The sequence below is a fragment of the Acanthopagrus latus genome, chromosome 8 (genome assembly GCF_904848185.1).
Source record: "Acanthopagrus latus isolate v.2019 chromosome 8, fAcaLat1.1, whole genome shotgun sequence".
Lineage (NCBI taxonomy): Eukaryota > Metazoa > Chordata > Actinopteri > Spariformes > Sparidae > Acanthopagrus > Acanthopagrus latus.
In genome coordinates this window covers 23,710,237-23,722,688 of record NC_051046.1, presented here as the reverse complement: position 1 = coordinate 23,722,688, position 12,452 = coordinate 23,710,237, and the positions used below count along the sequence as shown (strand labels likewise).

The window sequence follows — 12,452 nt, the reverse complement described above, 5'->3', positions numbered from 1 at the left end:
ATCAACACTGCCTTCTGTAGAGTCATACTGCAAGTGTGGCTGCAACTCAAACTCAATCTCTCAGTGGACAACGAATGACCAACGTCTTCACGTTCTGACCCACGTTGGTTCTGACCAATCTTCAACTACACATCTGTGTATTCTCTGACGGCATCTTGCATGGTTGTAACACTATCATGCAGATAGATGGACAGACATATATACACACAGCAAAATTGTCAAAACTGCTTCTATGATGGTTCCCGATCCAAGAAGTGTCTCCAGGAATGCATTTTGAGACACACACACACACACACACATGCACACAACCCACTACGTGAAAGTGCGATTACCACGCGGTCACGGCTGTTAAAATATATTTTTTCATTGATATTAGATAGCACTAAATACCAATGCAACAGTCATCAACGTTGAACAATGAACAAGCTAGGTCGTATTTGATGAAAAAACAACCTGCAGCCTGCAGCACCCAAACTTCTGTTCAGCCATGACATATCCTGTCAGTTGATCAATCCTCATGGTCCTGCTTTCAACAAGCTGTTTACTTGTATGTTAACTATCAAACTGGATCAGGGCCTTGACTAAAAAATGGGCGGTATGAATTTTCACAAAATTTGGCATAAACATCCGTGGTCCCATGACAATGAACTGGATGGACTATGTGTAATGGTACTGTCAGATTTGCTTTACGAGCATGGCTTGTCCACTGCACACTTTGCTCCAGTCTGGATAAAATGAAACCCTGACGTTAATGATTTGATCGGTGTGAAAAAATGGCCCTTTCTTGCCCAGAGAAGTTTTATCTTATTGTGATGGATGGAATTGCATACATACATTCTGTTTTCACATAAATCACCCTGCACCGTATATATCTGCTATTTGGCACCATTGCTTGCATGTGTGGTCCAGATGTTGGACTCTATTGCTGTCATAATGTTTAAAAGTTAAAGTTAAGAACAGATTAGAGGAATGTTGAAAAGGAGTTGCATCACTGTCTTCAGTAAATCTCACGGAGACACATGCGAGCGAAGATGCAGGTTTATATGTTGTACGACCACACAACATCTGGAAAATATTACCTGTGAAGGGCAGCACACCTCCTGGAGGTAGTCACGTACACTGTAACATACATGTACAGTATCAGTGACACTCAAGCCACATTCGTTCAGTCACCACAGCAAGCCATGCCCGTATGTTTTAAGTCACACTGTATGACCTCCAGACCCCCTGGAGGAATAAACACCCAGAGTCACATCCAATTTAGCTCTAATCTGGATCAGTTTACTGAAGGGGAGAGGGCAGAGATTACGTATCACTGAAGCTGAATAAATACATCTGCACTTGGATGGGGGCAACACCTCCAAAGAGGAAAATGAATCAAATCAATAATTCATGAACTCATCAGTCAAATATACAAAGCGGTAACTTCTAAAATGATCTCCGTTCTCCGATCCAAAGGAACACACAGAACAGCGACTGGGTTTAAATGAAAATATGTGTTAATTGACCAATGACTGAAATTAAGTGATTGTTAAACATGAAGATTTAAAGTACGCACACAATCAGCCTGATGATAATGAATTGGAATGATGAAATGAAATGAAATGAAATGGCGGAAAAAAACAGTTAAAAAAAAGTTCAATACCAACTCTATTAACTAATATCAACTGAGGATGTGAAATTTGGAGGAATCACTACCAGTTATTATTATTGTTACCATCATTACATCGACATCGACCAAGTCATGAGCGGTCATACGAGATGGTTTCATGCCAACTTTGAGCTGCGATGGCCGTTGGACCAAAACTAAACTCTATGACTATATAAATGATTCTACAACCTTTTTTTCATGGATTGTAATAAGATTAGTCTAAATATGTACTTATCACATGCAATATAATGCTTAAATTAAAATTAGTTTGTGTTTGGTCAACTATAGGATAGGGGGCTCTGTGATTGCAGTCTTATTTTAGAGTCCTCTGGGGGTTTTTTTTCAAGCCACTGAAGCCAAAAAATAAAAAATAAATTAATCTCAATCAAAGATGGAGACTGATTACCAAAACTGCAGAGATGACCGCATCTCCGTCCTGTGGGAGTGTTACTTGTCCTTTTGGACCTGATAAACTCGACAGCCTTCTATTGTAAATCGGATGGAGGTTATAAAAGTTAGTCTTTCCTTGGGAGCAGGCAACCTCCCTTTCTGGGCAGCATTGATGTCATTGTTTTTGTGGTGGATAATTGGGGAGTCGTCCATTTGTTCAGTGTACCCAAAATGACCTTGTTATGGAATGTGACCAGGCGGAGCTACATCCTGAACCTGCAGGCAGAAGCAACCTGTAGAGGTGACCACAGGTCACCAGGTGTTCATGCACTTTAGTGTTGACTGCCAGCTGGAGCTGTGAGGGAAAAATTTACATCATGAACATAACGTTACAGTGAGGTGAGGGGAAAAAAAAGAGACTGAACCCAAAGTCTCTGGTGAGTGCTGAGCTGATTGAGAGGTTGACCTGACTCAAACACACAGACACACACACTCTCAGTGTGCGCCGTTGCTTGCTAGTGCTGGCACAGTAAAGTAAAATGGCTGTTTGAAGCGAGGTCAAACACGCAAACAAATTATCCTGTAGTCAAACTCCCTTCACTGGCGGTGAAATACACCCAGAATCAGACTGTAATTGTGGCGGTGGCTGTCAGGTTGGGGTGCCGTAGAGCATGTGCACTCGACCGAGTCGGCTAACTTCCGGTTTAGTTCAGAGATAACTTGGATGGGGCTAAAATGTAATTGGGCAGCTCTTAGACTAGGTTTATTGATAGACTCTCCAAATTTTATTGGACTGAATTGCCCCAATTCTGTCAGTAAAACGAGTCATTTTGTGGGGGTTGTGAGGCTTTTATTACTGTTTTCCAAATGCCTCTTTCATAATGTTAGCTTTTAGGAAAAAGTCCCCAGTGACGATTACATGACGATGACAAAACTGGATTTAAGGCCCGGCGCTCTTTGTCGGGGCTTGGTCTCAACAATGAGGCCAGCCCTCTTCTTTGTAAAGGAAGTCACAGTCATGCCAACTGCGTTAAATAGTCCTCCTCCTCTTCTTCATTGGTTTTACCAGCGCACTAAAAACCACATCGCCATCCACTGTATCGGAGTATATGACATTATGTTATTCACTGATGGATGCGCTGTCTGTTCTGAGAGAGAACAGGATGCACAGCAATAGAACATCAATATGTGGCGGCCAGTGTTGATATTGTGGCAGACCGTCACAAATACATGAGAAACACTGACGTGACTCAGGCGCAAATGTTAAGAGACGAAGTAAGGTTTTAAAATTCTATTCATGTCAAGCTCAGTCTCGTTTGCTGATGTCCCTATCACCAAAGTAGCGACTGACAACCAAATGAAATGCACCGTTACCTTACTTTAGCTGGAAGGATGCATGAACATCCCCTGAATCTCTTAATTTATCACTGGAGTCTGTGGGGGGGGGGGCTACATATCAGCACTGGGTTGGCCAATCTAGTGGTGTCTCTTGTTCTACAGTTGCACTGAAACTTGCTTTTTGTTTTGCTCTTGACAGGTTCTGCTGTCAAGGCCAAGTTGAGTGTGACGACAAGGCTAATCGGTGTGTGCTACTTGCGATTGCCTCTTAGTTTCAAACACATTCTGTAGAAAAACAGATTTAGTGCAGAGAGCCAGTCACTCCACAGCTTGCACCTGAGATCAATGAGGAGAAGGTCACCAGGGGCAACACTGGCTGGATACCGAGACTGCTGGATGTCAGCTGGATGACAGTCGTTATCGTTTGGGATGACAAGGCATGGCAGGTGGGGACAGGAGCTTGCAGTGGGAACAAAGTGTGTGTTTTTACAATAAGTTAACAAAGCAATTAAGTTCATCTTAATTCACTCACTGAGAGAAACTTGATTGAGGAAAATGTAGGGTTGAATTTTTTCCATTTAGTAAGTAAGGTAAATGTACAAGTATTTCCTGTCCTGACATTTTGTTAGTTTGTTTTGTTTATTCATGACACTAAAAACCAACAAGGGCTTCTGCAAAGCAGTGACTGCTGCTGGCATACAGCTCGCAGCTGAAACTCACCTAACAGAGTGTTATTACTCTCACATTTACACAGGAAGGACACAAACGCAAGTCACACAGGCAGGGCAGGTCATAAAACAAAAAAGCGAGCTGTAATCAGCTGAAGTCCAAAATGCAAATGCGCAAACAGTTAAATGACAGCCGACAAAAACTGGCAACCATAAGGCAGGAAAAGTAAAAGACAAAGGTAATCCAAAAACTAAAGACAAACCATGAGGGAAAAAACAGGAACATGGGGAGCAGACAAGGACTGACGAGAACAGACTAACAACCATAGAGTGAGGGGACAACACAGGCGTGAATACAGTCTAAACCAACGAGTGGACGAGAGACACTGGGAACAGGGTGGTGGTAATGAGGCTGGTGTGAGTTAGGTGTGTGGGTGGAATCAGACTGGGGAGGAAACACAGGAGGGAAACAGAACACTGGGGACAAAAGAGATGATCCGGGTACAAAATAAATCATGAAAAGGCCGACCAAAAACCATGACGATTACGAGACAGGACAGGCCGGGGCCAGCTGGTTAGCATGCTAACTTTGGCAGACTTGTCTGTAACATAACAAATAGATCTTCAACATCATGACAACAGTGTTGTCTCTCCTTGTTTCTGGTGTTATATTTTGAATAGCTCAAGTTCACCAAACTACATTTTATCCCTCGGGTAGCTTTACTGTTGTTCAACTAGAAATAATTGGCGGTTTACAATGCTTTGCCTTAAAAGTAGCTTTCCCAATACTGAACTCTATCAGATAAATATCATAAGCTGATGTATTCAGTGGAGCTTATGGGTTCCCCCGGAATCTAATGTTTATGTGTAAACACAGAGAGGATGTCTTTTGTGTTGCATCCAACCATTGACTGTGGCTTTAACAAGAGGCGAGCGCAAAACCCCAACGGCTGTCTGATCAAGTTCGTGCTGCATGTGATGAACGGACACCTAACACTCTGCCTATTGTCTCCTTTTCTCTTACAGACGGTGCAGATTTGTTGTTACTTGTTGTTTGTAGGTAACTGTATCATCACTATTTGGACGAGAGGGCAATTCTTGGTAAAACTGGCCCTGGTATCTACTTTAAATCTTCACAGCACAACACCAGCTTCTCTGGAGATCCTTGAGCACCGAGGCATGACTGCCTTGAGTTTGGAATTCCTTAGCAGCCCTGAAGTAGATTTTTTTTTTTTAAAAACCCTGTTGGTGGTCACCAGGTGTGTGAAACACAGATAACGGCCTAGGCGAATACAGTTTAATCATCCTTTTTTATCAAGGCCTAGTTCAGTGAACTGTAATATCTTTTCAACCGGAAACAAATGCCTACAGTGGAACCATTGAGAAAACAGTCCTGGGAACGTTCCTGTACCCTTCAGCTAACGTCCCCAAACCAATCATCGTCTGCTGGGTTGTGTCAGTCCGACTTAAGTTCATACTGAACGGTTGCTGGAATTGGGACTACGCTTTCTTCACTGCTGGATGTTCTTTCACAAACACTCAACCAGACACGGGCTGAATTTAGATCGCTTCATTTCAATTTGAAGACGTGAAACAGACTTGTTGACAGAAGCTGCTCCGTCATGTACAGTGAAATTGTTCGATCGTTTTTTTTCACAGCACACTTGGGCAACTCTGAAGGAGCGCTAGTGCACCACAAAATCACAGGTCAGGCTTTGGTTTTTCAAACCAAACACTGCATTATATGAAACATACTTTCATCAGTGAGTCACTCCCTATATACAAAAGCTGAATTTAGAAAATAGCAAATTTAGATACACATTTATGGTGAAAATTGCTCCTTTTCCCACATCTTTGCCGTTAGCATAAAATGCACCTACATTTACTTCATACGTGCACAGGAATAACCAAACTGCATTGCATGGAAAGCTCACATCAGCTTCATCTACAACAGAAACACAAGGAAAAAACATCTAGTATCAAAACTCAGTAGGAGGGAGATTCAGTTGAGGAATTCCCAGAGGAGACATGGGATACAGTTGCAATTAATCTTCACTTCAGTCTAACGCAGTGTAAAATCCTCCATGTCCCCCATTTAATTGAGGAAAGGCTTTCTAGGACCTTTGCTCCCAATGCCCAAGTCTTATTAGAACCATATCCTAAACCATCAAAACCTCTGTTAAAACAACTGCTCTGGAGTCCTTACCTCATCTCTGTCACTGTCAAGCCATAAAGCAGACTTCTGATGACCCAGACACATCAGACTGATATCAACAAGTGATGACGGCCGACTGTTGTGTCCGCTCCTGCACTCGAACAAGGGGGAACAAGGGGCTTTTGCTTTGCGACTCTCAAGAGCCAATGAGAGTGAGTTCTCTCACTGATTGGCTCCTCCACTGATTCAGCATACCCACGTGGCCGAAAAGCCGCCAACAAGGGCCGAGTAGTGCAAACAATGCAGCGTACACTGAAACAACTGGGGCCACGCTCACCGACAGCCGTGATACTGGCCGATCGTGGCCAACCACTGGCTAATGTCAGGGCCCATAGCCTTAGGGAATAGTAACAGTCCAAAACAGTACAATTACTAACTCTTTTGTCCTTTATCAGTGTCATCATGAAACATGCTACAAACAATATAAGATGGGTATGAAGCAGAGACAAATTCCCATAACCATTCACACACCTCAGCCAATGGGGCACCGACAAAGACCAGTCGGGCCTTCAACCATCTTGGCAGCAGATGTGTCCGAGACATTATTTCTGTCTGCTCACCCCCGGCACATAGAGAACCTCACGCCGTCTGATGAAGCAGGAGGTCATTTTAGATGCAGCTCTCGGTGCAACGCCACAGAAGGCAGCAGAAAGAAGACGAGAAAGACGATCAAGATGAAAGGCGAGATGAAAAACACAGCTCTGTCAGAGAGGTATCGACGCAGCCCTGTGTTCCTGCCGCAGGATATGCTTTGTGCTGCTGCCCTACTGGAGCGCATTACATCTTAAGGTGTTTCTAATATTTGTGTAACCCCATTGTGCAGAGTATTAGAACCATCTCGGGGAGAGGCGGGGGGCATTCCCCATTCGACTTGGAGTCTTTCAGAGCATCACAGCCTGCTTTTTTCTAACCAGTCAATAAAATACTCCAGTCTCAAGTAAACTGGAGCGAAACCCAGGAATGCCTCTGAAGTTTTAATCGAAAAAAACAAACAGGAGTTAAGCAGAATGTCGCTTCTGAATAGTAACTTAATATTCAGAATCTAACTCGTGAGTCATCCCTTCCGCTTCCCGACTTCCCCCTGGCTCATCGCTCCCTCTTTCACACTCTGGCCATTCACCTTCTTCCAACTTTCTCCACAGCTGCGCGTCACAGCTCAGTGAGCGGCCGGCTGACTAACGAAATTCCTGGATGGCTCAGTGTGCTGCCGGCGGTGAGGTCTTTGCGGCTCTGCAGCGACCAACAGATGAGTGAACCCAGCTGTTTGTTTCGCGGCCTGCAAAAAAAAGGGACGGAACGGGAACAGTGCACAGGCTGTAATTAGACAGACACTAGAAATGAAAATATACAAAGTAACAAGGCCCGTAAGTGCGATTGCTTCATGACACAGCAGAGGGAATGTTTTAACACATGCAGTTCATGATTTAGCTTCATTCCATTCCAACGCCGCTTTTTTAATGTGCACATATATGAAAAAAAAGGGGGGCTTGGAGGGGCCTCCTTTTCCTTGAAGACTGAATGTGACAAGTTAACAAGAACCATAGGCATGAAACGATCTCAACTTCACCATGTTCTGTAACTAAGCCCCGAAAATGAGCTCAGATTGAGGTCTTATCAGATTTGCTCAAGTCTGAGCGTCACATTTCTCGGACGTGATGTTGCAGACACAAACAACATGCAGAGTATCATCCACTGCAGTTGCGACATCTCCAACTCATCAGAGCATGTGCTGCTCTATACGCTGATTACATCACACACCTCTGCAGCCTGTATGTGCATACCCTCGGCGTTAACGGTGCCTTCCAGACCGGAAAATGATGGCCTGTGAATCTCAGGTTCAAACATGTAACAGACGACAAGAATGTTAACTCCCTGTTGTCCAGCGCTACCAAAAGTAGACCACATGGGAAAACAGAGGCACGAAACCCAGCATGTCAGCACCCATGCTGGCACGACGCGGGCACCGATGCATGGAAGCCACATCTCTGAGCTGCCCTCGGAGTGCACTCGGAAAATGACAGGGTCTCCGATTTGGGTTCTTATCCCAATGATATAGCGTAAGACCTTAGGCCTACAGAATATTCATATAAATTGAACGTTATCCCGTTCAGCCACTTTTCCCCTATTCGTGTACTATTCCTGTGCTGTGAAGAGCCCCCACCCGTCTACATCCACTCAATATCCTCTCACTCTAACCTTGATCAATCACCGCCGCGTGTCTGCGAAGCTCAGCCTAACTCTAAACCTCTTAAACTAATCAATCATAACCCTTAACCCCTGATGACAAAGCGTCTGCACCTAAAGAGAGCTTCATCACCACTGGTCTTTACAAGGGTAGAAGGGTGCGCACGTGCACACACACACACACACACACACACACACACACACACACACACACACACACACACACACATTGCTTGGGGGTGAGTCACCGCAGCTTTCTCTTGTTTCTCTTGACCCTGCTCTGTTGTCCCTCTGTCCTATCTTTGGATTCTGTGACCCTGCACTGTCCCTATAATTCCAGCCTATGGCTCAGCAATCAAAGAAAGCACGCTCATATACAGTAAGAAGAAGCTGAAGATATAGTTTATTCATCTTTTTAATATTTATTCTTTTGTGAATATCTCAACGACCAGTCTGAAAAGCTGGTGAAATGTTAACGCGGGCGAGACGTCTGATGTTGCAGTAGTAGCAGTGCGCGTTGCCCAGCAGACCCAGCGGACCCCTGCAGCAGAGGCCACGCAGGCCGACACTGCGATGTTCGAATAAGGCAGAAATACGCGCAGCATTTATTCAAACGTGCACTGTGTGGTTTTGGCGCGCGGGGGGGGAATCAAACTCAAAAAAGTTCCTATTTACAATAAGGTCTGCAGGTTTTGTCTTGTTCAGTCGAGAAAAAGAAGAGATTTAGATTAGAGTTTCCTATAGAGTTTCCTCCTTTGATTAAAATGCCTACCTGCTCCTTTCATACATTGATTAATTGATTAACTTTTTTTTTTTCTTTTTTCTTCTTTTTTTTTCTTAATGAAACGAGCATGTGTGAAAAGCATGCAGGAGCCTCTCTGACCACGTCTGTCGGGACTCATCACGGACACTTTGGGCAGCCCTCGGTGAAGAGAGCGATTCACTTGTCTCATGCTGCGTCTAGCAGTCCAGTCTGATCCACTGCTGTCTATCTCCCTGCCTTCTCCTCGGCTGTGCGGCCCGAACTGTCTCTCACCAGCTCTCACTTTAATGCTGAAACTGTCCGATGCGGATGTTTACACAGTGTGGCTGAACTGCTGCTGTTCCCTCCGGGTCTCGTCTCGTCGCGCACGGCCCCACTGACAGCTGCTGCGCTTCACATTTATGATCTGAAGAAGGACACAGTATATTTGGCCTTGTAAACCTTGTAAGTGGCCACATGTCGCCACTTTCCCCCGCCAGAGGCAAAGGGACGCTCGGGCAATAAATAACTTACGCACCTGACGAAAGTGAAAGTGTTGGCTGGTCGTTTTCCTAAAACGCGACAAGCTGCGCGCACGGGCACCCATGTGTATGTCCAAGAGAAACGTTTGACAAGCCAGAACCACTCCATCACACACACACACACAAGCACACTCACATATATATTATATAGGTAGACACGCACCTCGAGATTCCCTCTAGTCCGTGCTCACGGGATGCGTAAAGGCTGTGTCCGCTCACAGGAGACGTAATCAGTCCTTATTATATCGGAGGGAAAGCCAACCCGGTGAAGGATCCGGTCATGAAATAGGAACAAGTCTCTAAGGGAAGTCCATTTACTCGCGCCGTCCATCCATCCACGCAGATGTAGTGCGCCGTGTCTGCGTGAGCCGCCAAGTGCGCAACAGGCTGGCCCGCAGCTCCTACCAGTCAGTCACCCCGCCAGACGCAGACACGCACACAAACACAGCCTGCTTTCAAAATAAGTGAGCCTTTTTTGCACGCCTTGCAGTTCTCCCTCCCTCCCCCCTCTCTCTCCCTCCTTCTCTCTCTCCTCCTTTAAGCTCACCAGCCGATTGATTTACGCAAGCAGGAAACAAAAAAGTCCCCCCTCACACATCTGCGCGTTCGTTTCTTTGCGTGTCACAGAGGTGTCCGTCGGCGACAGTTTTATTTTGAAAGCTGCGTCTTACTACACGTGTCAGGAGGCTACCGTGTCCCATCTGACTTGACGGAGGAGTTGAAACGCTCTCTTCCTAAACAGGTAACAGATGATGATACCACACCAGGACGGTGTCCTGCTGATTAGCAGGACTCACCGTTACTCACGTTTATGATCCGATCTCCGCTGGAGGAAGAAGGACGGCTCGCCTTAAGGCTGGAGATTAGATGAAGGCTGGGGCACAAGAAACCATAGATATTATCCCGAGGGAGCATCTGGTCAGAGTGAAGAAGAACAAGACTATTGCACTTGTTGTTAAAGTTCCACTGTGTGGATTTATGGGAAAACATTTTAATCAGAGGAGAAAAATCTTTATTGATTGATTTTTTTTTTCTGTGATGAAAAAACTAAATAAGCAAACTGAACTTAAAAGACAATTTCATCATGTTTTACTTTGTTCATTTGTGGCGGACCCTGCCACCTTTCTAGCTTCAAACAGAGTTCCGCAGACCTTGTTTTCCTCCCCCTGTTCAGTTATGGGAAAACTAATATGCCTGTGTTTGTTTCAGTACTTCATTAATATTGTAAATGTTAAAGTTCTTAGTGTGAATGTCCTCTCTAAAACTACAAAGTGCCCCTTCGGCTGACGTAATAAAAGGGGGTCAAGGAGTCAAGGAGAAGAGCTTCTCCATAAATTCCTCAAGTTTAGGTCCATGGTCAGTACTCTGGGAAGACCCACCCGTATTTGACCTCAAACGCCTTCCAGAGTGTTTGGCCAATGTTCCCAGAGATTCAGTCCCAGATGGTCTCATCAGACATTCATTCATGCTCAGATTCAATCTTTGAATCTAATAGTCTGCTTTTCAAATCAAATCATAATTCAACTTGAGTTATTAAAGCATTACTGCAGCTGTCAGACATGAAAAGTGCCTTCTGTTACTTTGCACCTTGGAAACTCACGTTCATCCATCCATCTATCTATCTATCTATCTATCTATCTATCTATCTATCTATCTATCTATCTATCTATCTATCTATCTATCTATCTGTCTATCTATCTATCTATCTGTCCGTCCGTCCGTCCGTCCGTCCATAAATCCATCTAGCGTGTGTGTTATATGGGATATTATTGCATTATTATACACCAGGGCCACTTCACACCAGACCACAACCACATATGTCGCTCCAGACTGGCTGCTGAGCTCAGACGGGAAAAGCCCACAGGAGAGCAGCGGCGTGAGCGCAGCCAGGCAGGGTTTTTTTGTTTTGTTTTGTTTTGTTTTGGGGTTTTTTTCCATTCCTTTATAAATATTTCCATTTAGTCATATGAGGTTTCTTTGATATTGTTTTTAGGCATTTGTAATGTCATTTGAAGAAGGAGCTGGTCAAAGAAAAGCCGGACCACGGGAGCTGCAGATAAAAAGTTGTCATTTGTCATCAGAGTCACTGATTATTTGGCTCCGAAGACCCAAATGGAGCCACTTTCTGTTAAGTTGTGCTTTTTAAAGGGGTTATCATAACTAATGGTTAATAGATAGTTTACTGATGCTTTATAGATGCGCTATATCCACAAATAAGATAAACCTTTGCGGTGCCATGCTGTTTAGTTGTTTTGTTCTTCAGATCAACTGTCTGACCAGAAGGTTTTTCCAGGTTCGGGGAGTTACACATAAATGTAATGGGATTACATTATCAGGAGCAAAAAAAAAAAAAAGGTAACTTCTCATTCCAGTAAAGTTACAGAACAAAAGACACAATAAGTTAGAAATATACATGAACAGATATATTCAGGGTTCAGTAACAAGATTATTATTTTAAAATAAAGAATAACACACTAGGTTTCAAGTCAACTGCCAGGTAGAAAACAGTCAAGGGCACATCTTGCTAAAAGTGTAGACTAATATCAATATTTATCCACCTTCAAACAAATGATTGTCTGCATCCAGCAAGCAGAGACAGAATTATCTCAGAAGGACTTTACTGATTACAGTGAGTAAATGAGCATATAAGATTACGATTAGGATGTGCCTTTATTGATCCAGCTTGGGAGAAATTTGCGGGTTAGACATCAGTACAGGGAGA

The 12,452-nt window shown here is 44.1% G+C and overlaps 1 protein-coding gene across 4 annotated transcripts in view; it reads right to left on the bottom strand.

Annotated features, from left to right (window-relative positions):
* The window catches only part of il34 (interleukin 34), a 33,046-nt gene extending 22,887 nt beyond the window's left edge, over positions 1-10,159 (bottom strand). For 3 of the 4 annotated variants that reach the window (XM_037108123.1, XM_037108121.1, XM_037108124.1), the window contains exon 1: positions 9,894-10,159. The gene's annotated coding sequence lies outside the window, so the exon portion shown is untranslated. Of the gene's footprint in view, positions 1-7,382; positions 7,539-9,893 lie in introns of all 4 variants that reach the window. The other variant, XM_037108122.1, reaches the window with a different exon arrangement.
* Positions 10,160-12,452: the final 2,293 nt, after the last annotated feature.